Below are 27,532 nucleotides of genomic sequence, written 5' to 3' on the forward strand. Positions count from 1 at the left end.
AGGGTATGCCCAGACGTGGGTCCCGTGCTCTCCATGCAACTAGACTCAAGCTATCCTGGCTGAAGAGGGGTGAAACCCCGAAACCGGCCCTAGGATGCTTGTTTCCAGTCCAGGAGGACCTGGCTTGGCAGTTCGGGCTGGACTGTTCCCATGAGGCACAGGGTCAAGACTGATTTGCATATGGCTGGGTTCAAACTGGAATGGCATGGTGAGCAAAAAAACGATGGATTTAGGCCCAGATCTCTGTACTGGGTAGAATGTATGACATTGTTCTGCATTCTGTCCATCAACTGTTGTTTTTGCTGCTTTACAATACATATAGCACATACAAAAACTCTGGCCCTTATTTATGGGGCTTTGAGTAGGGCAGCGCTGCAAGTCAGCTTGCTGCTTTGCCCTACATCACAGTGAAAGGACAAGAATGCATCATATTGATGCAATATGGTGCATACCGGTCCTTACCTGCGCTGCTGCAGCAGGTTCAGCAGCCTGGCGCCATCACATGCACCCTTCCACCGTGGTCATACATGCCAATAGACCCGATTCAGGCGGGAGACTACTGATTTTCAAGCCAAAAATGCATTTATTTTAGCTGTCTCCTGCCTGAAATTACATTTTCTACAATAGACGTCAATGGGGAATTTTCATTCTCCCGATTTTTTTATTTTAAATCTCCCACTTTCCTGTCCTAAAATGTTGGCATGTATGCGTGGTGCAAGCCTGCCTGTGTTGTTGGCAGGATTGTTTTGGTGCAGGAAGCAATCCTAAGAGGCATTTTTCTCATTCTATGTGTGTGCAGCACACATAGAGAGGAAAAACAAGAAGAAATTAAGTTATTTCTCCTCGTTACGCCTCACCAAGGGTGACCAGAAATTTAAAGCCAAAAACCGGGACAATTTACAAAAAATAGAAGAAGGACTAGAATTTTACTTCAAGCAAGCGCACAGAATGACATTAGAGAATTACAGAACAGACAGTAAGACCATACATAAAATGCAATTTTTAAATCCAGTAGCTTGCCTGTTAATTAAATTTCTTTCTTGAAACAGCTGCTATTACTGCTTTGTAAAACATAAAAAAGGACCTCCTGCAGTTTTCAGTCGACCCGCTCTTAAAACTGGAACATGAGCTAAATTTCCTGAAATCTCTGGGATGGCTGGTCAAAAACCGGGACCATCCTGGCAAATCTGGGATGCTTGGAAACCGTAGCCTCACCTCGGGAGGTGTAGGGATTTGAAACTTCCCCAGATTTACATGGTCTTGTAAATATGGGGAAGTGCTAAAATCCATGGGTGTTGCGTGGGAACACCCACCACAACGCCCATGGAACGCTTCCCAACCTCAGAGTATGGCAACACAGCAATTTGAGCTGTCTTGCCTTACTCCATATATATGAGGCTAATCAAACCACGCATAGTGGCTTTGCGAGGCCTCATAGATGTTATTTTTTAATCTGCACTGCGAGAGCATCGTAAAAAGTGACGCTCCAGCGGCGCAAGGTGGCCGTAAATATGCCCCTCTATTTTTGTTTTTGCTATGTTACTGTTGCTATGTTACTAAGCTGTGAAAGATGAAGGGCTAATAGACCAGATTCATTAACAGTTTTCGATTTTCTGTTTTTTAAATCTCCCACTTGCCTGCTCTAAAATGTTGGCATGGATGATATAGATACTTTAAGATCAAGAATCGGAAACATCCAATATCAGTTACTGGCATATGATATGATATTTTGTTCCAAAATCTTTAAATGTCATTGGCTGTGGGATTTTCCAATTACCTGGACTTTCATTGAAATGTGTGTTCACAAAAAGTTAATACGTGTCCACACAAAACTATCTGATATATGACTACTTTTGGGAAAAGACAGAAAGGACAACATGGAAAAAAATTGTGAAATTTTAATTTCTCAATCATTTTGCATTGAAGTGGAGAAAGTTAAAGCAAAGTCATTTTGTCTTATGAATTCACCCAGCAAAACCCTGAATAAATGGATTTATTTTAGCTGATTTAATTGGCCACAGCAGTTAGATAGTGTTTGTTAAAGCGACATTTTCACATCAATAGCGTGTCTATGATTGACATTTCCCTGTCTCTTTATTTCGCAATTAGCTCACTGGTCTCGCACAGTGACTACTATGATTTTCAGCTAATGGATTTTTGGCACACAGCCCAGTGACAGAATCAGTACAACTTTGTGTACACTTTGGGGCATATTCACAAGTAACTATCGCTGAGTCAACAGCACTTTATCACAGCCAAAGTTGCGATAAATCCATCGCCCCATTCACAAGCTGGTGTTAACAGCCCACAGCACCAGTTTACCCGTGATAGCAGCCGCAAAAAAAATCGCCACAGAGGACCCGCGCAACTATCGCTAATGAGATGCAGATTAGGCGTTCCCGTGCTAAAATCCGCAAAAACAGCACACCACAACATTCTCAACGACCAGCCACATTGGCGATAAAAACACAAAACAGGCGATAAGGCGCGTTAGCACCAGGAAATCTACACCTGCTCTGACCTGGTGTAAAGTCAGATGGCAGCCTGCACCACAAAAGGGAGACCAGCCCAGGGCCACACCCGAAGGGCAACAGAATCCATGGAGCCACCCATCATGCGGCCCGGACACCCAAGAGGGCCACAACACCCACCAACACTACCCCCAGGACCACCCCTCCCTGGCACCCCCGACCAAAGACATGCCACATCAGCTACACCTAAACGTGCACAAAATAATCCTCCTGACGTCGCACATCACAACTGGCGACATGCATGTGTCGACACAGAAAAGAGCAACACACATTCACTTTCGAAGCAACAAATTAAACTTTATTAAAATGAACACTGAAATGAAATGAAGACACATGGCCGCTCCCCTCGGTCCAATACGTAGGTCCCAGTCTGCAAGACAAAAATCATGATGAGAAGGTGTGCCCTCCGCACATCAAAGGACAGAGAGAGAGCAAAGGGGAGAGAGGGGAAGAGAGGGAGAGAGAGAGAGAGAAGAAGAGAGGGGGAGAGAGAGAGAGAAGAAGAGAGGGGGAGAGAGAGAGAGAAAAAGGGGAGAGAGAGAGAATAAGAGAGGGGGAGAGAGAGAGAGAGAGAAGAAGAGAGGGGGAGAGAGAGAGAGAGAAGAAGAGAGGGGGAGGTGGAGAGAGAGAAGAAGAGAGGGGGAGGGAGAGACCGTGCCGCCCCTGCGCACCCAGGCCACACTGCTCATCTTCTACAACCAGTGTGTCTCCAACCACGTGCAGGTATGTATCGCAGTTCACCAGGTGACACATCTGAATCAGAGCCGCCAGCTGAAACAGAGTCCAGATACATGATTGGCACAGTACACACACCTGCATAAGACAATATCGCCTGCCCACCCAGGCGGTGGCACCCCAACCCCTCCCGCTGCCCATCAGATCATGCCCGCCCATGCATACCCAGGCCTCACTGCTCACCTTCCGCCACCGGCGCGTAGACGGGAGGTCCCACCACGTACCGAGGCAAGCCAGAAGCCCAGTGTTAGACGGCGACCTCAGAGGAGCCCGGAAGGGGGGTCCTGACTACCCTGAGTCCCACCCGTGTAGTATCGCAGCCGGGCACTGGCGGGAGATTCCCCAGGGGGAGGAATCTCGCAACTAGGATCGTACTTCTGGCACCACACGACACAGAGAGACCACACTGGGTATTCTCAGAAAACAAGCTTTATCAAATAGGTATCACTGCAAATATGTACAAGGTGAGCACGGGCTCAAGAGTCTCGGAAAGGTAGGGGGTAGCGGGACTGTCTCTGGTAACGGTTCAAAGCAGGGACGTATCCGGCGCACAGCTCACAATCCTCGAGCTGGGGGATACGTGGTCGGAGTCGGGGTCCGGCGGGACCGTGAGAGTCTGGGGGAGCCGCGAGTCACTCAGCGGGCTCAGGTACAGGTTCGGAGGTCTTACGATCTTCAAGGAGCCGCGAGTCACTCAGCAGGGCTCAGGTACAAGTTCGGAGGTCTTACGATCTTCAGGGAGCCGCGAGTCACTCAGCAGGGCTCAGGTACAAGTTCGGAGGTCTTACGATCTTCAGGGAGCCGCGAGTCACTCAGCAGGGCTCAGGTACAAGTTCGGAGGTCTTACAATCTTTAGGGAGCCGCGAGTCACTCAGCAGGGCTCAGGTACAAGTTCGGAGGTCTTACGATCTTCAGGGAGCCGCGAGTCACTCAGCAGGGCTCAGGTAGGTTCAAGTTCCAGGAGCCGCGACCGCGTCGGCAGGCTCTCGTTGTTCCAGCGTCCAATCTACCGGACAGTCTCAGAGCACCCCTTGTTATAGGTCGACCCCTCTTTGATGTCCGGAGTCTGTGCAGGCAGGGGTCTTGTCACCTGGGGGCCGCTTGTCGGGGTTTCCTGCTATTGTCTTTTGATCCTTTCAGGGCCGGGTCGGGAGGAGTCCCAGACACCCAGCAGGCACGGAGCCAGCCCGCAGGGAGGCCGGAGGGCCGATCGAAACCCATCGTCCCAGGGGAGTTAGAGGTGCGATAGAAACTGCTCCTCCCTCTCTCATCCCCTGGAAGCGTGATGTCCTCCAGCCGGAGTGGCGCCTCGAGGCCCGGGTCGCGCTGGGGCCGGGCGGCCATCTTGTTGCATGGAGTGGGCACGCGGGCCCGGGGTGGCCGAAAGGAGAGAGGCCATGGACGGGGATGTCCGGGGTTGGTGCGGGTGTCCTGGTGGGAAGGGTCGGCTGGGCCGTGTGCTTGGGCTGCAGGTACCAGGTTTCGGTGGTGCGGGGGCACGGAGGGCCATTCTACGAGGCCGGGTCCAACACGCGTCCCCCCCAGCTGAAAGCCGGAGAGAACTGCCCATCACCTTGGGGGGTTCTCTTCGCTGAGGCGGAAGAACCGGGAGAGGCCGTCAGCGTTGGCGTGGTCCGTACCAGGGCGGTGTTCTACGGTGAAGTCCATTCCCTGGAGGGAGATTGACCACCGCAGTAGCTTGGGGTTTTCTCCTCGCATCTGCATGAGCCATCGCAAGGGCCGATGGTCAGTTTGGACTCTGAAATGAGTGCCGAACAGGTAGGGTCGTAGTTTTTTGAGTGCCCAGACCACGGCAAAAGCTTCGCGCTCTATGGTGCTCCACCTCTGTTCTCGGGGCAGCAGCCGCCGACTGAGGAAGGCGACGGGCTGGTCTAGGCCTTGATCATTCACTTGGGACAGGACGGCCCCAATGCCATGCTCGGAGGCATCGGTCTGGACTATGAACTCCCTGGTGTAGTCGGGAGCCTGGAGGACGGGGGCAGTGCACATGGCCTTTTTTAGAGCATCGAAAGCTTCCTGGCAGGCAGCCGTCCACTGCACCTTCTTTGGCTGTTTTTTAGACGTGAGTTCAGTGAGAGGGCCGACCAGGCTGCCATACCCCCGAATGAATCGGCGGTAGTAGCTCGTGAGTCCCAGAAAGGCTCGGACCTCCGTTTGGGTGATGGGTGGTTCCCATGCCAGGATGGCGTCGATCTTTGGCTGTAGAGGGGCGACCTGGCCACTCGCGACTTGGTGCCCCAGGTAGACTACGGATCCTTGCCCGATCTGGCACTTGCTGGCTTTTACGGTGAGGCCTGCCTGGCGCAGGGCGGTTAGCACTCTTCGGAGGTGCTGGAGGTGCTCACTCCACTCTGAACTGAAGACAGCGATGTCGTCCAGATAGGCCGCGCTGAACTGTTCTAGCCCGGCCAGGACCCTATTCACCAGTCTCTGGAAAGTGGCCGGGGCATTTTTCATCCCGAAGGGCATCACGCGGAAGCGGTAGTGCCCATCGGGGGTGGAGAAAGCAGACCGCTCCTTGGCCCCTTCGGTGAGCGCAATCTGCCAGTATCCGCAGGTGAGGTCGAAAGTGCTGAGGAACCAGGCGGCCCCTAGTCGGTCAATGAGCTCGTCGGCTCGTGGAATGGGGTGGGCATCGGCTCGGGTAATGTCATTGAGCCCCCGGTAATCCACGCAGAACCGGAGCTCGGGGGCGACACCGGGGGCTGCTGCCTTCGGAACCAGGACCACGGGGCTGGCCCAGGGACTGTCAGAGGGCTCGATCACCCCCAGGGTCAACATCTTCGAGACTTCAGCTTGAATGCAGGACCGGACCCGGTCAGGAACCCGGTAGGCTCGGTGTCTCACCGGCGGGCTGTCCCCGGTGTCCACATCGTGAACACACCAGTTGGTGACCCGGGGGGTCAGGGAGAAGAGGTCGGAAAATTGTCTGAGGAGCTGGCGGCAGTCCGCTTGTTGCTGGGCAGTGAGGGCTGGGGAGAGGTTCACTCCCTCCACGGAGCCATCCTGCTCCTTGACACACAGGAGGTCCGGGAGGGGATCCGACTCATCTTCGGCCCCGTCATCGGTGGCCAGCAGGAGGCTCAGTTCTGTCCGCACGAAGTGAGGCTTGAGGCGGTTCACGTGCAGGACCCGGAGGGGATCCCGAGGCGACTGGACGTCCACCAAGTAGGTGACTTGACTCTTCCTCTCAACCACCTTGTAGGGCCCAGTCCATCGGTCCTGGAGGGCGCCAGGCTTCACGGGGGCCATGACCCACACCTGCTGGCCCGGCTGGAACTCGACCAGAGTAGCATTCTGGTCGTACCAGCGCTTCATTTCTTCTTGACTCGCCTCCAGGTTGGCCTCGGCCAGTTCTCGGAACCTCCTGGTCTGGTTCCGGAGGGCCAGGACATATTGGAACACATCTCGGGGGGTGGTCTGGGGTGCTGCCTCCCACCCTTCCTTAACCAAACTGAGGGGACCTCGGACGGGGTGCCCATAGAGTAATTCAAACGGGCTGAACCCTAAGGACTTCTGGGGGACCTCCCGGTAAGCGAACAAGAGGCAGGGGAGCAGGACGTCCCACTTACGCCGGAGGGGCTCTTCTAGGCCAGCGATCATCCCTTTCAAAGTCCTATTAAACCTCTCTACTAGGCCGTTCCCTTGGGGATGGTACGGGGTGGTGAACTTATAGGACACCCCACATTGTTGCCACAGGGACGTCATATACCTTGATATAAAATTAGTGCCGCGATCGCTCACGACCTCGCGGGGGAAACCCACCCTGGAAAAGATCCCCATCAGGGCCCGGCCCACCACGGGGGCCGTAATGGTGCGTAGGGGAATAGCCTCCGGATAGCGGGTGGCGTGGTCTACTAGGACCAAGATGAAACGGTGACCTTGGGAGGTGGGGGGGTCCAGTGGCCCCACGATGTCGATTCCTACTCGTTCGAAGGGGGTACTGACGACCGGGAAGGGTTGGAGGGGAGCCTTGCGCTTCCCCCCACTCTTCCCACTGGCTTGGCACGTGGGGCAGGACTTGCAGTGTGCCTCTACCGCTGCTTTCATCTTAGGCCAATAAAAATGGGTCACGAGACGGCTGTAGGTCTTGTCCTGACCCAGGTGGCCGGCGAGGGGGACGTCGTGGGCTAAGCCCAGGAGGAAATCTCGGAAGCGGAGGGGTACCACCAGTACCCGTCCGGATCCCAGCTCCACCGACTTCTGCTCACTATACAGGATGTTATTCTCCCAATAGATTCGGTGCGTTCCGGTCTGGTCACCTGCGGCTTGGCCCTCGGCCTGGCGCCGCAGCCCGATCAGGGAAGGACAGGTGGCTTGCTCCCGGCAAAATTCTTCCCGGGTGGGTCCGCGCTCGTGGCGCCAATGGGCCAACTCGGGTAGATCCCCCAACTCGGGGACCGGGGCGGGGTCGGATGGTGCGGGTTCGTCGCTGGCGACGGACCCTTCCGATGGGGGAACGGGAGGACCCTCGGCGGGGACGGTACGGGTTTCTTCGACCGGGGTGCTCTCGACTTCTCTCCGGGGAGTGAGTCGGGCTGTCATAGATCGGGTGGTGGCACACACCCACTCGGGGAGTCCCATCATTCCTAGGTGGGCCTTGCGCTCTACGTGCTTCCAGGGAGAACTCTCCAGGTCGTTCCCTAGGAGGCAGTCGACCGGCTGGGAGGTTCTTACGGCCACCTTGAGTTTACCTATCACCCCTCCCCACTCAAATGGCACCAGGGCTACCTGACACATACTTTCCCTATTGTCTGCGGATATTACGGGGCAAAAGACATTGGGGAGGATCTGCTCCTCGGGGACTAGGTGCCTGAGGACACCGGTGATACTGGCCCCGGTGTCCCGCAGGGCCTCTACCTGGTGGCCATTGATCTTGACGAGCTGCCCATATTTCTGTGTGTTGGACGGTAGGAGGCTACCAGGGATCATTTCCCTATCTCCCAGGGATACTAGGGCCATAGCGGCGGGTTCCCACTCCTCGGCTTCCTCAACCTCCTCCCCCAGGGCTACGTTGGCTATCTGTCTCGCAGGGGTGACTTGGGTGGCCATGGGGCACTCTGGGTCATTGGCGTAGTGCCCGGGTTTCTGGCAACGGAAACATGTGACGGTCACCCGGTGTCCTCGTCTCCCAGGGGGCCCTGTCACTGGTGGGGGGGGCGCCGGGAAAGGTGGAGGTGGTGTCTTCGGGGGGCTAGGCTGGGACTCTCTCGGCCCTCCCTGGTTCCCTCCCCCTCTCTGGCGGGGTGGTCCCTGACTGGTTCGGGGGTACTCTCCTACCATGCCCCGGGAGACCCGGGTGTTGGTCCAGCGGTCGGCCTCCACAGCCAGCTTCCGGGGATCTGTGAGCTTGCTATCCAGCAGATGTTGACGTAGCTCTATGAAGCAGTTCGCAGCCAGATGTTCCCATAACATGAGATCAGTGAGTTCGGCAAGGGTGGTGACTTTGCTGCCCTTGACCCACCCATCGAAGGCCCGACTAAAAAAGTTTACATACTCCACCCAGGTGGTGCCCGGGATCTTCCTGCAGTCCCGGAACCGTTGGCGGTACATTTCTGGGGTGAGGCCGTATCTTGTGAGGAGAGCCTCTTTCATGTGGCTGTAGGAGGTCTGCAGGGAGAGGGGTAGGTCGAGCAGGGTGTCCCTTCCTTCGCTCAGAAACCGCCCCCACAACCCCGCCCCCCAGTCCTTCTGTGGGATCCGATGGGAGGTCATGGCGACCTCGTAGGCCCGAAACCATTGCTGAATGTCATCGTTTTTATAATATTCCTTGACCACATCCTTGGGGATGTGGACCTTCTGTTCCGATGGGGGGGCCGTCTCTCGGTTTCCCGAGGGCCTCCCGTCCTCATTTCGGGCCTTGAGCTCGAGTTCCTTTAAGCTGCGTTCGTGCTCCAGTTGGAGCTTCCTTCCTTCGTGCTCCCGTTGGAGCTTCTTTTCTTCCAGTTCGCCTTGTACGCGCATTTGCTCTACCGCTAGCTTTTTCTCCGCTAACTTCAATTCGCCCTCGATTTTGAGTTTGGCTAACTCGAGTTCATGACTGCGGCTTCTCTCTCTGTCCGCGAGTTCTTCCGGGGATAGGCCCCCGTCTGGTACAATGCCTCGCACCTGATTGTCGCTGCTTTCACTTGGAGGGGGTTCGGCTTCGTCGGGGCGCTCCCCCGTGCCTTCCGGGCGGGAGGCCCCGGTCTCCACCCATGTTTTCAGTGCTTTCTGCAAGTCTTCCTTAGTGTTGAGGCCAGTGGTAGCGATTTTAAGTTCTTTGCAAAATTGCTTTAGCTCTTTGTGTGTGTATTCTTCTAGATGCTCCACCTGGAACACTCTGTTGGCGTTGGTTTCTGCGGAGCTCATGGCGCTTCCTTCTGCCATCTTTGTTGGTCGTGCGTCCGTTTGTTCACTGTACGATCTCTAGGTGATGGGCCCGAATCCCGTCGCTTGCCACCAATGTTAGACGGCGACCTCAGAGGAGCCCGGAAGGGGGGTCCTGACTACCCTGAGTCCCACCCGTGTAGTATCGCAGCCGGGCACTGGCGGGAGATTCCCCAGGGGGAGGAATCTCGCAACTAGGATCGTACTTCTGGCACCACACGACACAGAGAGACCACACTGGGTATTCTCAGAAAACAAGCTTTATCAAATAGGTATCACTGCAAATATGTACAAGGTGAGCACGGGCTCAAGAGTCTCGGAAAGGTAGGGGTAGCGGGACTGTCTCTGGTAACGGTTCAAAGCAGGGACGTATCCGGCGCACAGCTCACAATCCTCGAGCTGGGGGATACGTGGTCGGAGTCGGGGTCCGGCGGGACCGTGAGAGTCTGGGGGAGCCGCGAGTCACTCAGCGGGCTCAGGTACAGGTTCGGAGGTCTTACGATCTTCAAGGAGCCGCGAGTCACTCAGCAGGGCTCAGGTACAAGTTCGGAGGTCTTACGATCTTCAGGGAGCCGCGAGTCACTCAGCAGGGCTCAGGTACAAGTTCGGAGGTCTTACGATCTTCAGGGAGCCGCGAGTCACTCAGCAGGGCTCAGGTACAAGTTCGGAGGTCTTACGATCTTTAGGGAGCCGCGAGTCACTCAGCAGGGCTCAGGTACAAGTTCGGAGGTCTTACGATCTTCAGGGAGCCGCGAGTCACTCAGCAGGGCTCAGGTAGGTTCAAGTTCCAGGAGCCGCGACCGCGTCGGCAGGCTCTCGTTGTTCCAGCGTCCAATCTACTGGACAGTCTCAGAGCACCCCTTGTTATAGGTCGACCCCTCTTTGATGTCCGGAGTCTGTGCAGGCAGGGGTCTTGTCACCTGGGGGCCGCTTGTCGGGGTTTCCTGCTATTGTCTTTTGATCCTTTCAGGGCCGGGTCGGGAGGAGTCCCAGACACCCAGCAGGCACGGAGCCAGCCCGCAGGGAGGCCGGAGGGCCGATCGAAACCCATCGTCCCAGGGGAGTTAGAGGTGCGATAGAAACTGCTCCTCCCTCTCTCATCCCCTGGAAGCGTGATGTCCTCCAGCCGGAGTGGCGCCTCGAGGCCCGGGTCGCGCTGGGGCCGGGCGGCCATCTTGTTGCATGGAGTGGGCACGCGGGCCCGGGGTGGCCGAAAGGAGAGAGGCCATGGACGGGGATGTCCGGGGTTGGTGCGGGTGTCCTGGTGGGAAGGGTCGGCTGGGCCGTGTGCTTGGGCTGCAGGTACCAGGTTTCGGTGGTGCGGGGGCACGGAGGGCGATTCTATGAGGCCGGGTCCAACACCCAGGGTCTGCAGACATGGCACTCTCCACAACATGCAGCCATGCTCCGCAGGCCAACAGGTTTCACGTTTGGCGCTGGGCCTTGATTACTCCATGGCAGAGGACATACCAGTGCACCCGGCACCATCGCAGGCTGCACACCCGCTCAGCCCAATAGGTGTCACTAACTCTGGGATCCCAGAAGCGACGCAACATGGCAGTAGGCCCGCGCTGCTTGCTCTGGCCTACACTGCGGTCCAGCAGGGCACACAAAACCTGAGCTCTCCGGACCGCCGGGACAGGGCATCATCACAGGCTGCACACCCGCTCAGCAACTCAAGGTGCCACTGACTCAGTGCACCCAAAGTCACCGTCCCGTGGCAGTGTGCCTGTGCCAGCCGCAATGCTCCGAGTGCCACTAACCCTGTGCAACCCCAGTCAGCGCCACGTGGTAGCAGGCCCGTGCCGGCCGCAAGGCCTCGGGTGCCACTAATCCTGTGCAAGCCCAGTCAGCGCCACGTGGCGGTAGGCCCGTGTCGTGCGCCAGGCCTCAGATGCCACCAACCCTGTGTGCAACAACTCATGGGCTCTTTATGAATGAGAAGCGTGAAGCGGCCGTCATCCAGTCACCACCGGAATAGGGTATGTGACGGCGCAGCCGGGACTGCAAAACCCACGGGGGCAGGGCACACATCCAGGGACAAGGACGTGGATGGGCTTGTGATCAGGAAACACTAGCATTCATTTCCGCCACCTGGCCTGTTTCTGCTTGGTGCCGCACATGGCCTCATGACCTTCCACTGACCCCCGATACACTCCGATGCCCTCACCTTGGACAGCAACATGGACTTCCACATCCTGTTCGACGACCATTGACACGGCGCACAGACTGCGGACTGTACCCTTCCTCTTCCGCAGTACATGTCATCCTCGGATGGACTCTGGCTGGCCCTCCACGGGCCCATATTGTGTAGTGTGCTCGGCATTGCCCTGTACCGCTCCAGATGCAGAACTGCATTGGATGTGCAAATAAACATCCAGTGATGCACTGCTGTGTCATGTCTTACATCATTCAGGTATGGATGTGTGGATGAATGTGGAGACAGAGCCTTCCCTTGCGTCAATGATGTTCATCCTGTGGGATGCGAGTCAGAGGGTGCGACATTGCATTTTGTGTACCTGGTCCCAAAGAACACTACAACAGGGACACACGCATCAGTCACTTCCTTGTCCGGACATGCTTGTGGAGTTGCGCTCATCCACTGCGCCTGCTCAGGCTGCCTCCTTGGTGCTTGGGTGTAGCTCAGTTTGGGTGTGGGTGTTTTTTTGGCTTTTATGGTGATTTTTTCGGCCTGCCAGGTGTATGTTGCAGGCCTGGCGCTGCTTATCGCTGATTTCCTCATCGCGCTTTGGCCCATCGCATGTTTTTTGATGTTGTGGTTTGTGTTTTTATCTCCGTCGTGGTGGTTGTATCGCGGACATTGTCCACAGTGTCGACAGACTATCGCATGGTACCGCCTTGTTGTGAATTCCACATTGACACGGGGTTATTTTCCCGCGATGGGCTGCGATATTGGAAGTTGCGTTACGCTACTCTTGCGGTAGTTATCACATGTTCTTGTGAATATCTCCCTTTGTTGTTTGCAGGAAATATAAAGAATTTCCTCACATTTATGCCTGACTAAGCTGCAGCCACGGCATTTGACGGCGTTCAGCCGGTTAAAAGGAATCGCATCTAGACTACATCAACACACAGAGATTTAAAGCGCTTGATTACTTTGAAGCCTCATTACCGGAAACGTAGAAGTACCACCTTCTGCTATCAGCTTTTCCAGATTCATTCAATGCTGCAATTAGGAGCCAACGACCGTGTCCGAGTCCTTAGGAGAACCCCGAAATTACTAGGGATTCAAAACGCGTTGACTCTTGAGCATGGGGTACCTTTGAAGGGGTGTGCCACGAGGGAATTGGTTAAACTGTGTTCCACCCTCTTCTTTGAGACAACATCTGGGTATTTTGTGTAACCCCATTCTCTGATCACAGGCAGGACAGTAGACATATGTTTAGTAATGAGTTAATGTCCGCCTAGTGCCTCGGATTGAATTTAGGACTGGTCAAGTGCTTTTGTCCTGTAAATGTTTTTTGTGTATTATTGATGTGTCCAAGTGTTTTTTATGTATTCATCCACAAAAGTGATTGAGTTATGTGTATTTATGTGGTTTGTGTGTCAAAATGTTGGATGACAACGTGTAGTATAATAATGTGTCACCCTTTCTAAAGACATGTATGACTGATTTCAAATTTCTTTTTGTGAAAGCTAATATAAGCTGAATAAATCGTGCAAAACTTTAGTATCAATGGTCTAAGGTTTATCTAGGTTTAAATTTAACAGTCTTCCTGGACATCTGGTTTGTTCTTCCAGTAATTGAGTGGTCCAGTTCAGGGAGTTAAGGACCCAAGCGTAGCTTTTTCATATTACTATGGCCCAGCAGCAGGGCTTTCCAACGTTGGACTATGCTTCCTGACCCAGTTTTATAATTGGACTTTCATTTTGGACCAATGTCCAGTTTTTCAGATGAATACTTCTACATTTTATAGTATTGCTTGTTTGCTGCTATGCCTGTACGTTTGCAGGTGGGGTTGCCACCTGGCCGTCGTTTTTACCAGCATGGCCAGTATTTTAGGGTCCTGGCTGGTACAAAAATTAGGGAAATCACCCAAAGCCGGCACAAACCCCGCCAGCCCCCGCTTCTTTCATACAAGTGGTAGCTTGATCACATTTGAAATAATTAGTGAGCTCTTTCTAAAGAATATTCAGATTCAGAATGTAGAATGTATGCTGTATTATGCTTGGAAGTTTGAACTGCTAGCATTGCATTAGGAGTCAGTCGCTAACAGAATTACTCCTTTGTACCCAGCGCTCAAAGTACATAAAGAAAAGTATGGAAACTCTGATCCTGAGTACAACAAGGGTTGAGTCAGCGACTGTGGGGGTAGGGTCAGAGACTTAGGTAAAAAGAACAAAATATTCTGTAATTATTTTGTTGTCTTTTCATGTACAGGTAACTGTATATAAATATAATGCACATACATGAAATAAAAAATCAATGCAACTTAAATTTATCTGTAGCAAAGGCATTTTTCTGGTAGGAAAGTTTGGTTTGTTAAAATAATCACTTCAGATATCTGTCGGGATAACCAGGCACTCTTTGATCTGAATCCAGCTTGGTACATAGGGGAAATATTGATGTGTATTTATAATGCTAAAAGGACAAGCCAGTGACACATAGCCCTGTGAATATGTAAACCATTAGTTTAAAAATGTATTACAGTGGAGAAAGGTTGCACAGAGTCTAAATAGGCCATCACAAAAAGATTGTGTTTAAATGTGTACAGTGCACTCAAAAGTTATGTTTTTAGTAATATGCAAACTGTAGCCTCAGCAAATCATGTTTTAATCAGTTTCCGTGACGGGGACAAATTCCAGATTCTATCAAGTAAAACCTATACTGCCTCGCAAGCAGCCTTTAGATTTATCGATTAACCAATTGCACACATTCACATTTCTTTCAGGAGCAAGGACCCTGGAGAGAAGGCTTGCTTCTTTAGCTGCCTCTCCCTTCTCTCACTTTACAGTAGAGGAGTCTATTCTTCTCCACTTCAACCTGTGGTAGCTAAACCATTCAGGGACGGTTATTTTGTTAAATAAAAGATATGGGAATTGCTTTGATCAATTTAATAATGATTGGGCGGGCGTGGCTTGTCGCCCGAGGAAGATGGCGGTGCCCGAGTGAAACTTCGCAGGGATGGTGAACGAAGTGGAGATGCATGGGCTGACAGTGCCTGCTGAGTGAGGAAACAGCATTATAAAGCTTTTTTGGCACTTGGGAGAGGCATGCGCTTCTACTGATACCGCTATTTTGACAGAAGCAGCATGACGTGGGTGTAGGCAGACGCACCCTGATAATATTCCGGCCTTCTTTCTGCCTGGTAACACTTCCCAGTCAGGTCTACAAAGCTTTTCTTTACTGTTTTCTTACAAAGATAACTTTCTGGAACCAAATGGGGATTTTCCCTGACTGAATATTATTTTTCCAATAAACCTGCAAGGACCTCTAGCAAGTTCCTCCTGCTGCATGAATTTTCTCCTTGGCTCACTTGGATTTTTCTTCACAGAATCGGTGCCTTCCACTATTTTTTGGTCTTCAGCTCAATCCTCAGTTTCTCTTATAAGAGCACACCTTTATTCTCAAACATTTATTTCCTCTGCTTACTTTCACCAACGGTCCCTGTATTTGGGCAGATTAAAACAATTTAAAAATTTTTAGAGTCCGTCCATCAGATTTCTTAAGTACTCCTCTGTAACCCCACAGTCTATGGCAATGGAATACTTGTGTTCCTCTACACATAGAGGTAATACTTCTGCTTCCTCCTTGTTGTAAAGTGGGTTCTTTTGGTGGAAGAAGTACGAACTCTAAAGGTAGGTTCTGAATATGCTTTATTGACCAGTGTCCACTGCTTCACACCGTCACAGCCTGCTTGCCTCAAGAGAACACTCCAACATTCTAAAGCAAGCTTCAGAACCAACAGTAGGAACATTCTATTGAATACAGGAGGAGAGGGGAGTAGGAAGGTACCAAATGGGAAGATTCTGAATTACAACACATCTTTCCCCTCAAGGAACAAAAGGATGGAGACGCAACAAGGAAAAACAGGCAAAGTGGAAGGGTACGGTGGAAAGTGAGGGAACGTGGGGGAGGATGAAAAACCACACGGAGAAAACCCCTCCAGAGGATAAAGATAATCAAGTATCCATGACATAGTCTTTATGCCAGACAGGCACATTGGATTCTCGATGTCCAGTAACATTTCTGCTGAAGAGGCCAGACTCCGTTCTGCTTGAAGAAGTCTCACTGGAAGGTAACGTACGAGGGTTGTGGAAAACAAGTCTGTTCATATTCCAACATTGCCCATTGTCCACTATGGCTATATTAAGCTTTGTTGAGGCAATGCCCATGGGTTGAAAGAATTTAGACCTGGAGCCCTCACGGCCACTTGGTTTCTTTACATACACACAGCCCCCTGCATTTCATAGTTGACATTTGGTGCCATGTTTGGCATTGTATTGACTCTGGTACTTAGCTTGGTGGAGTGCAATTTTGTCTTTGATCAAGGTTGATTCATGTACAATTCTGTCCCCTACACCCAACCAAGCAGGAAAGAATTTGGTACAGGGGTTTCTCCCCTTAAGGGAAGTAAAGGGAGAGACTCACATTACAGAACTGGGAGTAGTATGGTACACCCACAACATCTCCTGCAAGGCATTCTCCACATCCAAGTGATTTATTGAGGCCAACTGGATGCATTCCTTAATTATCAGATTGATTCTCTCCACTAGCCCATTGGCACCGGGCAGTACAAAGCTGTCTTAAAGTGGGAAATGTTGAGATGGGCTAGAAAATCCACTATGGCAGAAGACGTCCATTGCACACCATTATCAGTTATGATAGTGGCAGAAATGCCTTCACAATAAAAAGAGTCTTTCAAACATTTTATAATGTGCTCAGTGGTGATTTGATGAACCATTCTTGTAACTACCCATTGCAAGTGGTAATCTACCATGACTAGAGTGTAACGTTTGGTCACTCCTGCTCGATTGATGGGACTGATGATGTCTAAAGCAACCTTTTCCGAAGGTTTGTTGGCGACAGCCACAAGGGAAATGGGTGCTTTATGGACAAGCTTGCTGACACAGACTAAGCAACATTTTACCCTGGACTCGACCATGGCATCCACACCAGGAAACTGAAAACGTTCCTCACCCGAGATTTGGTGAGGCTCCTACCCAAATGACCTTCATGGGCAAGATCAATAACCAGGTCCCACAACTTTGTAGGAGGTATGATTTTGTCATTCCTTAGAACCAAGTTATTACTTCCATTTATTTGATGCCTCGCCTCCCAAAACGCTTTCACCTCCTCGTCAACTTCACTCCTGCTGATCAGCCACCCATTAAGAGTGTAAGATCTGATTTTGGCAAGCACCTTATCCTCTGAACTTGCTGCATTCCACTCGTCATCAGTGAGGGCAGGAAGATTGATAGATAGTACAAGGTAGTCACATGTGTCATACTCTTCCATTACCTCTAAGGGGGATCTGGACAAAAAATCTGCTGCCATGTTTTGATTGCCCAGGACTTACTCTAATTTGTAGCAAAAACTTTCCAGGCCCAAAACACATCTAGCTATTCTGGGTGTACTGTTGTAAGATCCTGTAGTAAAGAACATGTGAATGAGAGGTTTGTGGTCGGTATGGATGTCAAACAGGATGCCCCACAGGTAAATCTTTAAATGTTTGACTGCCCAAAAGCATGCAAGGGCTTCCCTCTCTACCACGGAGTAATTAAATTCTGATTTATTTAGAGCACAAGAGGCAAAAGCTACTATTCTCTCCTTGTCCTCAATGACTTGAGATAGTGTTTCCCCTAGGTCTTTGCTGATGGCATCTGTGGTGAGAATGTTTTTTCTACTATGTTCAAAGTTACACAAGTATGGGGCAGACAAGGGGGGCGCTAGGTGGCGCCAAACCAAGATGGTCACACTGCAGTGAGGCTCTCACCAGACCGGGCACTTCCAACATCCTTTATGGCATCCTGACCACGATAAACTGCTCATAACCCTCACCGCTGTGCCCACGAACGTCTGCTGAACGCAGCGGTGCCAAGAGCGCTGCAATTGCCCAGCGGAAAGCCGAGATATCTGCAGCGGTTCCCCTAGGCGGTGTGCCGTACCGTTCTGAGACCTGCAGGCCGGCGGCGTTCGCCCGCTGGGAAAATCCGGGCCTTTCGCAGCCTGCACGGCGCGACGGGAGCGTCGTCCCGCAAGGAGCATCGGAGCGCCAGAGGGAGCTCGGCTACCACCTCAGCGGCGGTGACACCTGCACAGTATTCGCGGTGAGCGGCCCCGTGAAGGGCATATATGCGTGGGAACTCGACCGGACAGTATCCGGCAACTTGGGCTGCATTCCCGGACTTGGGCTGGGAAGACACCGTTAGGGCCGGGGACATGGACTGACTCTGCCCGCTTTAATATCGGCCTTGTGGCGGCAATACCCCGCCGCGATACTCATCTCTACCACCGGCCGCCCTACCCTCCCGGGGCGGCGTGCACGGACCTCCCGCGTCCTGCTGTGTGCTGGGGGTTCTCTACGTGGCTCCGGGGCTGGGCGGCCTATCAGGCGGGGGACCGGTAACTGCATTCTGTACTGCCAACGTTGACACGCAGACACGGATTGCGACTCTTCGCTGCACGCTGCCTCATCAGGGCAGACTCCCTGGCATTGCTGTGACGGTGCACGGCTGAGCCCCTGCTGGGCCTGCTAGACGCGGCCTACCTCCTCCCGTCACCAAGAAAGGCGCCAAGTGCAAATCGCCTCTCTCTATACTTGCAGGAACGTCGTGGTGTGGTGCCCCCCTGCATCTCCCGGCCGCAAAAATCACCTCCGCCTCCGGTACGGCCAGGACCGGTCACATGGACATCCCGGAACCTGCCGAGTGACGGGGGAAGTTCATCACGCGACACCGGGGCTGCGTGGCCTGCCGGACAGGAGGCCGGTTGCGATATTTACATTGCCAGCGTGAAGGTACAGGCTCCGCTTGTGTCACTCGGCTATACACTACTCGGAGTAACTACTGGTACCACATCAGATCGAACACCCTTACGTGGCTGTGATTGGGCTCGGCTGGGCCCTTGCTGGGCCTGAGTGATACGGCCTGCTGTCACCCGCCAAGCTAAATCACCTGTTAAACTGCTACAGGGAGGTCTGGGTGGGGAGTCCCCCTTCATCTCCCAGCCTGTCCTGCCCCTGCCGTCTGCTTGGAAGTCTCTGCGGGGATTGTCTTCCTAACCGCGTCATGGGCCGCAACGACGCCAGACAGTCCAGGTTACCGTTCGAAACAAAAAAAAAAACCCATGTCGAAACCGGAACCGGAGAGCAGCCCTCCCGCCGCTGGGCCCCCGGACGATGACTGGAAGTCTCTATTACTGAGCATGAAACAAAGCCTGTCGACCATAGACTCCAAGATTGACACCATCAATACTCGAATGGACAGTGTTGTTGCTAAGCTGGAGCCTCACAATACTCAAATTAAGGAGACTGAGGACAGGATCTCTAAACTGGAAGATGGAGCCACTTCTACCGGCAGACAAGTAACCCAAATGGACAGGCTTCTCAAAATAATTGCGGAAAAGAATGAGGACTTAGAAGCGAGGTCCCGTCGCAATAACATCCGCATCCTTGGCCTTGCGGAGTCCACCAACACTGGTAAAATGGAGGTCTTCGTCGAGAACCTTATGATTGAGCTATTTGGGAAAGAATCCTTCTCCTCATACCTCATCGTGGAAAGAGCCCACAGATCCCTGGCAGCCCGTCCTCCCCCTGGAGCCCAACCGCGGCCCATCATTGCGCGATTCCTTAACTTCAGGGACTGGGATGCGGTGTTAAGACGCGCAAGGGAGATTGGTACAGTGGGATACTGTAATACAACGTTGTCCTTCTTCCCCGATTTCACTGCATCGGTGCAGGAGGCCCAACGGAAATTTGCAGGGGTTAAAAAGAAATTACAAGCCCAGGAGATTCCATACGCCATGCTCTACCCTGCGAAATTGAAAATCTCTCATCAAGGCAAGCAACATTTTTCCAACATCCGCAGCACGTGGAAGACTTCATCAAGCAACACAAGAAGGACCTAGCCAGAGAAGGCGCGGCGCGGCGGCGCTCTAGGTCACCTTCACCGATGGCACAACAGGACTGAACATGTCGTGGTGGCACCCCGGACTCAAGCTGACGCTGCTGCTGAACTTGCCCGGCCAGAACAATGTATATCCCGGTGAGGTACTTTTTCACTGATAACACTTGTTACATTTTGTGCTCGGTCACCCACCTCCGTCCCACACTGAGAAACCAGGTACATATCTGGGTTCTTGTGGGTGTAAGTAGGGAGGTGGTAGGCAGGTTGGGCGCCCCTAGACATTGTCCCCCGATGGGCGAGCCCCAATACACCCCCTCCCTCAGTAGGGTAGGGGCAGCTGTTATACTCTTTCTGTTTAGGTCTCGTCTGAGACAGCGCTTTAGCGCTGCTCTGGCGAGACTTATAGTAAGCGAGTTTTGGAAGTGCAAACGAGTGCTTTCAGGCCTCCAAATACAGTGCATGTGTGCCGGGCGCGCGCACCATTTGGAGGCCTGAAAGCACTCGTTTTCTTTCACTTTCGCCTGTCACACAGCCGCGCTTTGAAGTGTGATCGCGATTGCGATCACTTACATTTCGCGGGCGCTTTGATGTTTTCAGTGAGCCGCGCGGCCACTGAGGACATCAAAGCGCCCGTGAACACCATTTGCCACCCCCACCTCTTCAGCCAACTTACTCGCCATGTCTGCTCTGGATTCTTGTTTATAATGCCTGAAGAATTACTAGTCCATACAATATGGAGCAGGTTCCTCAGATATTTTTTTTAAAAGCGAGCTGGGCCTGGTTCTATGCCTTGCGTCCATTTCGCCCACGGACGTGGCTGCTGTGCAGAATTACACTCGACTTCTACATAATGGAAGAGGAATGGGCTAGAGACTTGCCTTGCAATGTGGAATCTTCAATATGCTGAACTCAACACTGTAGAGCCACTTAAGTGTGTCACTAATGCATTTTGCGGCTGGAATTCAACTCAGTGCTCTTGTTGCTTTACAGACTTTAGAAGCAGCCATTCTAGTTAATGGCAGAAAACAGGGCTGGGGACAGCCCGATCCCAGTGCTATAGGTCTAGCATCACAGAGAAATTATGGGTCCATGACTGTGGTTTCCATTATTATAGGATTATTCTCTGATTACGGGTTCTTATAGGATTTATGAATGTTATAATTATTCCAGGCTAAGTACAACTCTGCTTTCTGTGCTTTGCAGCAGAGACCTTCAAGCACCAGGGCTCCAGGATCCCTCAGAAGTGACACTTTAGACAATAAAGACCCCTGGTGAAAGGCACTATCCAGTTTCGGGTACACCCACCAACTTAAAATTCTAATTTTGACATCATTAGCAAAAATTCATTAAGGGTCCCCCAGAGCACTATGCAATGCCTTCCAAACGAACAGACAGTCACGAAAATCAGTATGAATTAGCCCTCCTTCAAAAGAAGCATGAAATGGCCACAAAGAATGTGCAACTGGTGATAGGATGGAACGTGATAGACTGGCTTCGCCTTTGCCCTACACAAAGTATCATGCCCCTGCTTGGTTGCCTTGGCCTGGTTTTCCTTTCCTTCTACATGGTCCACGAAGAGGAACGGACTGGGACGATAATGGGCTTCCTGCACTTTAAGAAAATATATATATTCCGTACTAGGAACTTTGTCTCATGGTCTCAATCTGGAGAGGCAGTCGTTATACAGGCCAGATGTAAGCACTGGACCCCAGCTGTCCAGCACCAACAGAAGTTGGTGCCAAGGGGTGCTCCCTCAGTTTTTCCGATTAGAGCCCCGACTTTAAGGCTTCCAGCAAAGCTGCAGCAGGTCCCCCAAGGTGACCTCAACCCTTTCCCTCATATCCTTTCCGTCAGGACTACATGGGCTTTACAGCTGCCTTACAAGCCTTCAGGCGCTTAGTCTTGCAGCAGTGATGACAGACCTGGGAGTCCAAAAAGTACTAGAACGGATCAAACTATTAATTATAACAAAGCCATGAAACACCAATGATTGTATTTGTTTAAAAGAAATCTGTATAAACTGTTTATGACGAATAATTATCGTCAAACCTTTTATATCAATTCTTCTCCAAGAATGGTTTTCAACAGGCTGAGAAAACGCAACCTGGCGAATGGTCCTCTTGGAGAATTTTTTTTTTTTGTGGGGTCGTTTTTATTTTTTTAAAGGGGAGCGGCTTGCCTCTCCTGTGAACCTTCTTTTCCACCTTTATATGCCCATCCCTCTCTCCTTTTGGCCTACTACCCCAACCCTTGGAAGGTGGTGTAGCCCTCTGTCGTTCTCCCCCTCCATGTTTTGTACTCCTAACCCCCTGTACATATACCTACTTACTGTTGTTTCTTTCCTATCTTTTTTATTCTTTACTCCTGTGCTTTTCAGTGTCCTTCTTTTCCTATTCTTCTAATTGGTACAGCTTTTCAACCTATTTCCTAAAAGGAGATTCCTCTGCCCAATTTTATCAATCGGGGTTTCTTTATTTTGCGGTTTTGTTATAATGACAGAATTCCAACACTGGCACATCATTCCTGAAAGGAATCTCCTGTCCTGCAAGAACTCTTAGAAAGCAGGGTAGGTCTTCAGCTGGCACAAAGGTAAGAGATGCAGATTGTTTGAGGTGGAGATAAACAGCTTTGATATAGAATTGGATTGCGGCTTTTGTTTCCTATGATATCCACCCACCATTATGGCAGAAGGAGCTACAAGAACCTTGTCTAAGCAGCCTAAATATACAGCGAATCTATTGCCACATACCCTATGACTCCATGATGTCTTAATAGTTCATTTTCAAAATTAATCATCTGCTTTGTTCCTCTCCCATGTTTTTCTGTCTACCTCAAAGGACCAGACACCAGAGTTTTGGGGTTTGGATCAGGCTTTCATACTAGGCTGTAAATTTGACAATCAGGGAGAGACAATCCTACCAAAGAGATGACAAAAAACACGTGGTGGCCCACAATGTAAAAAAGATCTGACCGCTTATTGTAACTGTGTTATCACAGATGCAGTTCAGTTCTTGGTCAGACACCAAAGTCCTTACCTTCTTTTTTTCGCATACCAACTAGCCATGGGTGTAAGTTGACCTTGTCACTCAGTTTTCACTTCCAAAGACTTTTCACTAAGTCCAGTATTAGACCAGTTACAACTGGTCAAATGGTCTGCCTCACAAGAACAATCTTTTGGGTGCTCTGCTGTGGCCCTGGGAGCTACCAGGAAATCAGCCAACATTAATCCTATCGTAGAACAAAATACACAGTTTAGCAGTCTGTTGTCAGCTTCCAAGTTCTGCATTATGCATGTGTGAGGGTCTGTTAGTATTCCCTTCATTAGGTCTCGCCTGACCCAGCGCATGCGCTGGTCTGGCGAGACTTATTGAGAGGGCTCCAAAAAGTGCTACCAGGCCAACCTAGAGCTACAGTGCATGTGCGCGGGCGCCGCACCGCCATTACTTTCACTTTCGCGGTCACCCGGCCGCTTTGATCGTGATCGCGATGACTTTCACTTTCGCGGCCGCAGGGCCGCTTAGCATAGCATGGTACTCTTTTTCTGGGTGGAGCTGTTCTCTGCCTATAAATCTTCTGTCACTCGGTGTGCATGTGAGTTTATGCAGCTGCTATACCACTGCACGTGTGTGCGACTGCAGGAGTCTACACATATGTGAATACTTGTATGGGACAGATGTGGGTGTTCAGCTGCTCTGATCCTTTTAATGTAGGAGTCTCCTCTATTACTTTTCCATTTACTATATTACCATTTGAAAGCACATTTTTGAAATATGAATGACATCGTGGAACTCTCACAATCTGTGTGGATGTCCACATCCTTTTTAAATTTATCAATCACACTACTCATGGTGGCCTGAAGTGTGTGTCTTTGGCCAGTGACGATCGATTTGTTCACTTTATTGTTAACAAGTGGTTGGTATTGGCTGACTGGAATAATACAACTTGCTTGATTCTGTCAGTGATGTTTGTATATGTGTGGTATAAGTTCCGGGGCGTTGTACACGGTTAAAGACAAGCATACAGTTGTGAGTGACTGAGGGGTATCTGAGTTCGGGGAGCAGGAGTGGGCTGTTACTTTGTTGTGATGTAGTGTCTGTGACTGAGCCGTTTCTTTAAATCTTTCCTAAATTGGCGCAGGTTTGTGCTATTCTTGATGGATATGGGAATGTTTTACCAGAATATGGGTGCATCGATTGAGGCCGCCTGTTGCATTATTTTTTCGGTGTTTGTTCTTAGACTCATGGTTGCGTGTGGTATAGAATCCTGAATTCATTTTGTTCAACAGGTGAAAAGATTTATCCGTTGTCTGTCTTTAAGTGCCTTTTATTGAGCTTCACTATTCTTAATGGGCATCACTGTGAAAATCTGATCAACTGTCTCCTTTTGCAACCGCTCTGTGGATGCTCGTATGTGCAAATATCCTGTGACTTTTCTGTTTTTTTTGTTGTACTGTGGATGCAGTTTTTCTTATCTTTAAATCTGTTGGTTATATCTGCTGTATGGGTGTGACTACTAGGCCTGGGCGGAGTTCGTGGCGTTCCGCAAGTGGCGGAGTGCGTTAGGTCAAACTGTTCACGCTGATTTTTAGCACCGTGTGTTTGTCCTGCACTGAAAAATCAGCATGAACATCACCATGCGCAGCGCAAGAGGGTGATGCTTCTTTCTGCTGCTAGAGTAGATGTTCTACTCGAGCAGCAGCTTCCTCAACGCAAATGGAAGTTTTTCATTTAGGCTGCGAAAACGTTCGTTGCTTCAGGCAAAATATATTTTGCTACTTAAGTACTCCCTGTTCACTCATCCAAATTCCGTGTTTCCTTCCTTTTCTTTCCATTTAGTGGTGACGCCCTTGCCTATGGAGGTATCAGCGCCAGTAAGGAATCGCGTGGTCGGGGGAGCCGCAGTATCTATGCACTTACCAACAATTTTAAGGTTTTTGCGAGAGTTTAAGTTATTGGCATTGTAAATGACAATACCTTTTATTTATCTGTTTTGAAAACAACACATAAATAAGAGGCATTGTCATTTACAATGCCAATAGCTCAAACTCTCATAAATGCGAGACCTATTGCATTGCAAATGCTTGTTTTGGGGTTGGTATTGTTTGGGGTGGGGGGGATGGGAGGGATCTGTGTACCCGGCTAGTTGGGGTTGCCGGTGTGGGTGGGCGTATACTCCGACTCTTTTCTGGAACCATTGACTCACCAGTAACGCACGCATGGAGTTGGGCGGGGAAGTTCTTTGGGGGTTTTGTTCTATTTGTGATACTGAGTGCTATGTGAAACTACATGCCATGATTACATGCCACATATATCTTTGTCTGGGTGAATGGGGGACGTAGCGGACACGCGGCCGGCTTTGCAATTTCAGCTGGTCTCCTGGAACGTACGCTGGTTAAATAACCCGAGAAAGAAGAGACAAGTCCTGGGATACCTGGCCAGGCAGGGAGTGTCTATTGCCATGCTTCAGGAGACGCACTTAATGCCGGGAGGGACCCCCTCATTCGCATCACGCTGGGCTGCCTGCAAGGTGTTTTCATCTTACTCGAATTATTCTAGAGGAGTGACCATTTTGGTGAGACGAGGGATGGGGTTTACACCTGCGGGAACCGAGGTGGATTCTGGTGGCAGATACTGCATGATCTGGGGGAAACTGCACTCACACACAATACTTTTTGCTTGCTACTACGGCCCAAATACGGATGATCCATCCGCGTTTCTCACAATGTGGGGCAAAATACAAACCCTGGGTATATCTCATGTCATACTAGGGGGCGATTTCAATACTGCGCTCAAACCCGTGATGGACAGATCACACCCACAGTTGTCGCACTACACACACACTCAACGCACGTTATTAGACATAGTGGACGAACACCATTTGGTCGATGCATGGAGGCACTCCCACCCCTCACTCAGGCAGGCCACTCATTACTCTGCTGTACATTCCACATGGGCACGCATTGACTACATATTTCTGTCGGCGGGCCTCTCCCCATGGTTGGTCAAGGCGCTTCATCTTGCTCGCACATTCTCGGACCACTCACCAGTTCTACTTTCACTACGCATACCCCTCGATATGTCCCCTTACTTGAGCTGGCGCCTCAATCCTGCGCACCTCACAGATTCAGCCTTTAGGGCGGAATTAGAGCAAGACATAAAAGACTTTTTCGAGCGTAATATAGACTCAGTGTCCAGCCTTACTACGGTCTGGGAAGCATTCAAAGTCACCGTGAGAGGTTGGTGCATAGCTAAAGGGGGAGGAGTCCTCAAATTTTTGCACGGAGATTTGCGCAAGCTGGAAGTCGAGCTACGGCACTTAGAACGCGAGATGACACAGAACACGCGGGGACATGTAGTTGCGGCACAGCTTAGAGAGAAACTGAATGAATACACTGAAGCTGCAGCTAAAGAATGCAAGTTCCTAGGGAAACCTTTTGTCGCGCGGGTATATGGCGAGGGTGACAGACCCGGCAGGGCATTGGCCTCCGCAGTTCGGTCCCCTAGGTACCGAAACTATGTAGCTTCCCTACTAGACGAACACGGCGTCCCGCAGCGAAACCTCGCGGACCAGCTCCGAGACCTCACTGACCACTACACCAAGCTTTACACCTCCCACAGGACGACACCGATTGCACTGCATGAGTATCTTGACGACACTGCAATTGCCTGGTTAGGTCGGTCCCAGCAGAAATTCCTACATCATGAACTAGAACTTGACGAAATAAAAGACGCGATAATGTCCATGAAGTCGGGCAAGGCACCGGTATCGGAAGGGTTACCGATTGACTTTTACAAAGCCTTCATTCATGTACTGGCCCCAACACTGAAGCACGTGTACTACTCCGCCCTAGAAGAGGGTACCTTGCCGGCTACGATGCGCGAAGCCCTCATAACATCTCTGTTGAAACCAGGTAAGCCGCCAGAGCACTGCGACTCGTACAGGCCCCTCTCTTTGTTGAATACGGATATTAAAATATTGGCAAAGGTACTGGCTACGCGCCTTAATCTCCTGATGGAACGTCTCGTCCTCCCGGATCAGGCCGGGTTTGTCCCGAATGTTGCGACTTCTCACAATCTGCGCACTCTGCAGGCGGTAATACAGGATATTGATCCTAGGTGTGAGGCTGCCGCGGTTTTCCTAGACGCCACTAAGGCGTTCGATTCCCTTGAGTGGGATTACCTTCTGGCCTTACTTGAACGGATGGGCATGCCCTTCAACTTCCTGGACTGGATCCGGCTGTTGTACCGCCAGCCTCAAGCTGCGGTCCTGCTCAATGGTGCCCGCTCTGCCCCTTTTGTTATCCGCAGAGGTACCCGGCAGGGGTGTCCTCTCTCCCCAGTTCTGTTCGCGATCGCTATAGAACCCTTGGCGGCCAAACTTCGGCAGCATCACAAACACCGCTCTCTTATCTATCCAGAGCGCCAGCTACTTATTGCATTATATGCGGATGACATGACTCTTTACGTTCACAAACCGCAAGAAAATCTGAACCCTCTGCTGCGCGAGATAACTAAATTCGGAGCCATAGCGGGGATACAAATAAACTGGACAAAGTCAGCCTTGTTCCCCTTGACTGACAAGACCTTGCAGTTCCCTCTAGATTACTCCTTGGTATGGGAGTCGGAAGAGATAAAATACCTGGGTGTTAGAGTGACCAGAAATCGGGAGGCCCTTATTAGAGCTAATTACGGGACTGTACTAGACAAACTTACGGACAAAGTCACTCAATGGATCCATCTCCCACTGTCAATGGCAGGTCGTATCTCCCTGATTAAGATGGTGGTCCT

At 51.3% G+C, this 27,532-nt stretch overlaps 1 protein-coding gene across 1 annotated transcript in view; it reads right to left on the minus strand.

Annotated features, from left to right (window-relative positions):
- Positions 1–27,532, minus strand: part of SEC11A (SEC11 homolog A, signal peptidase complex subunit) — a 436,958-nt gene that overhangs the window by 177,941 nt on the left and 231,485 nt on the right. The window lies entirely within an intron of this gene.

The sequence above is a fragment of the Triturus cristatus genome, chromosome 3_1 (genome assembly GCF_964204655.1).
Source record: "Triturus cristatus chromosome 3_1, aTriCri1.1, whole genome shotgun sequence".
Lineage (NCBI taxonomy): Eukaryota > Metazoa > Chordata > Amphibia > Caudata > Salamandridae > Triturus > Triturus cristatus.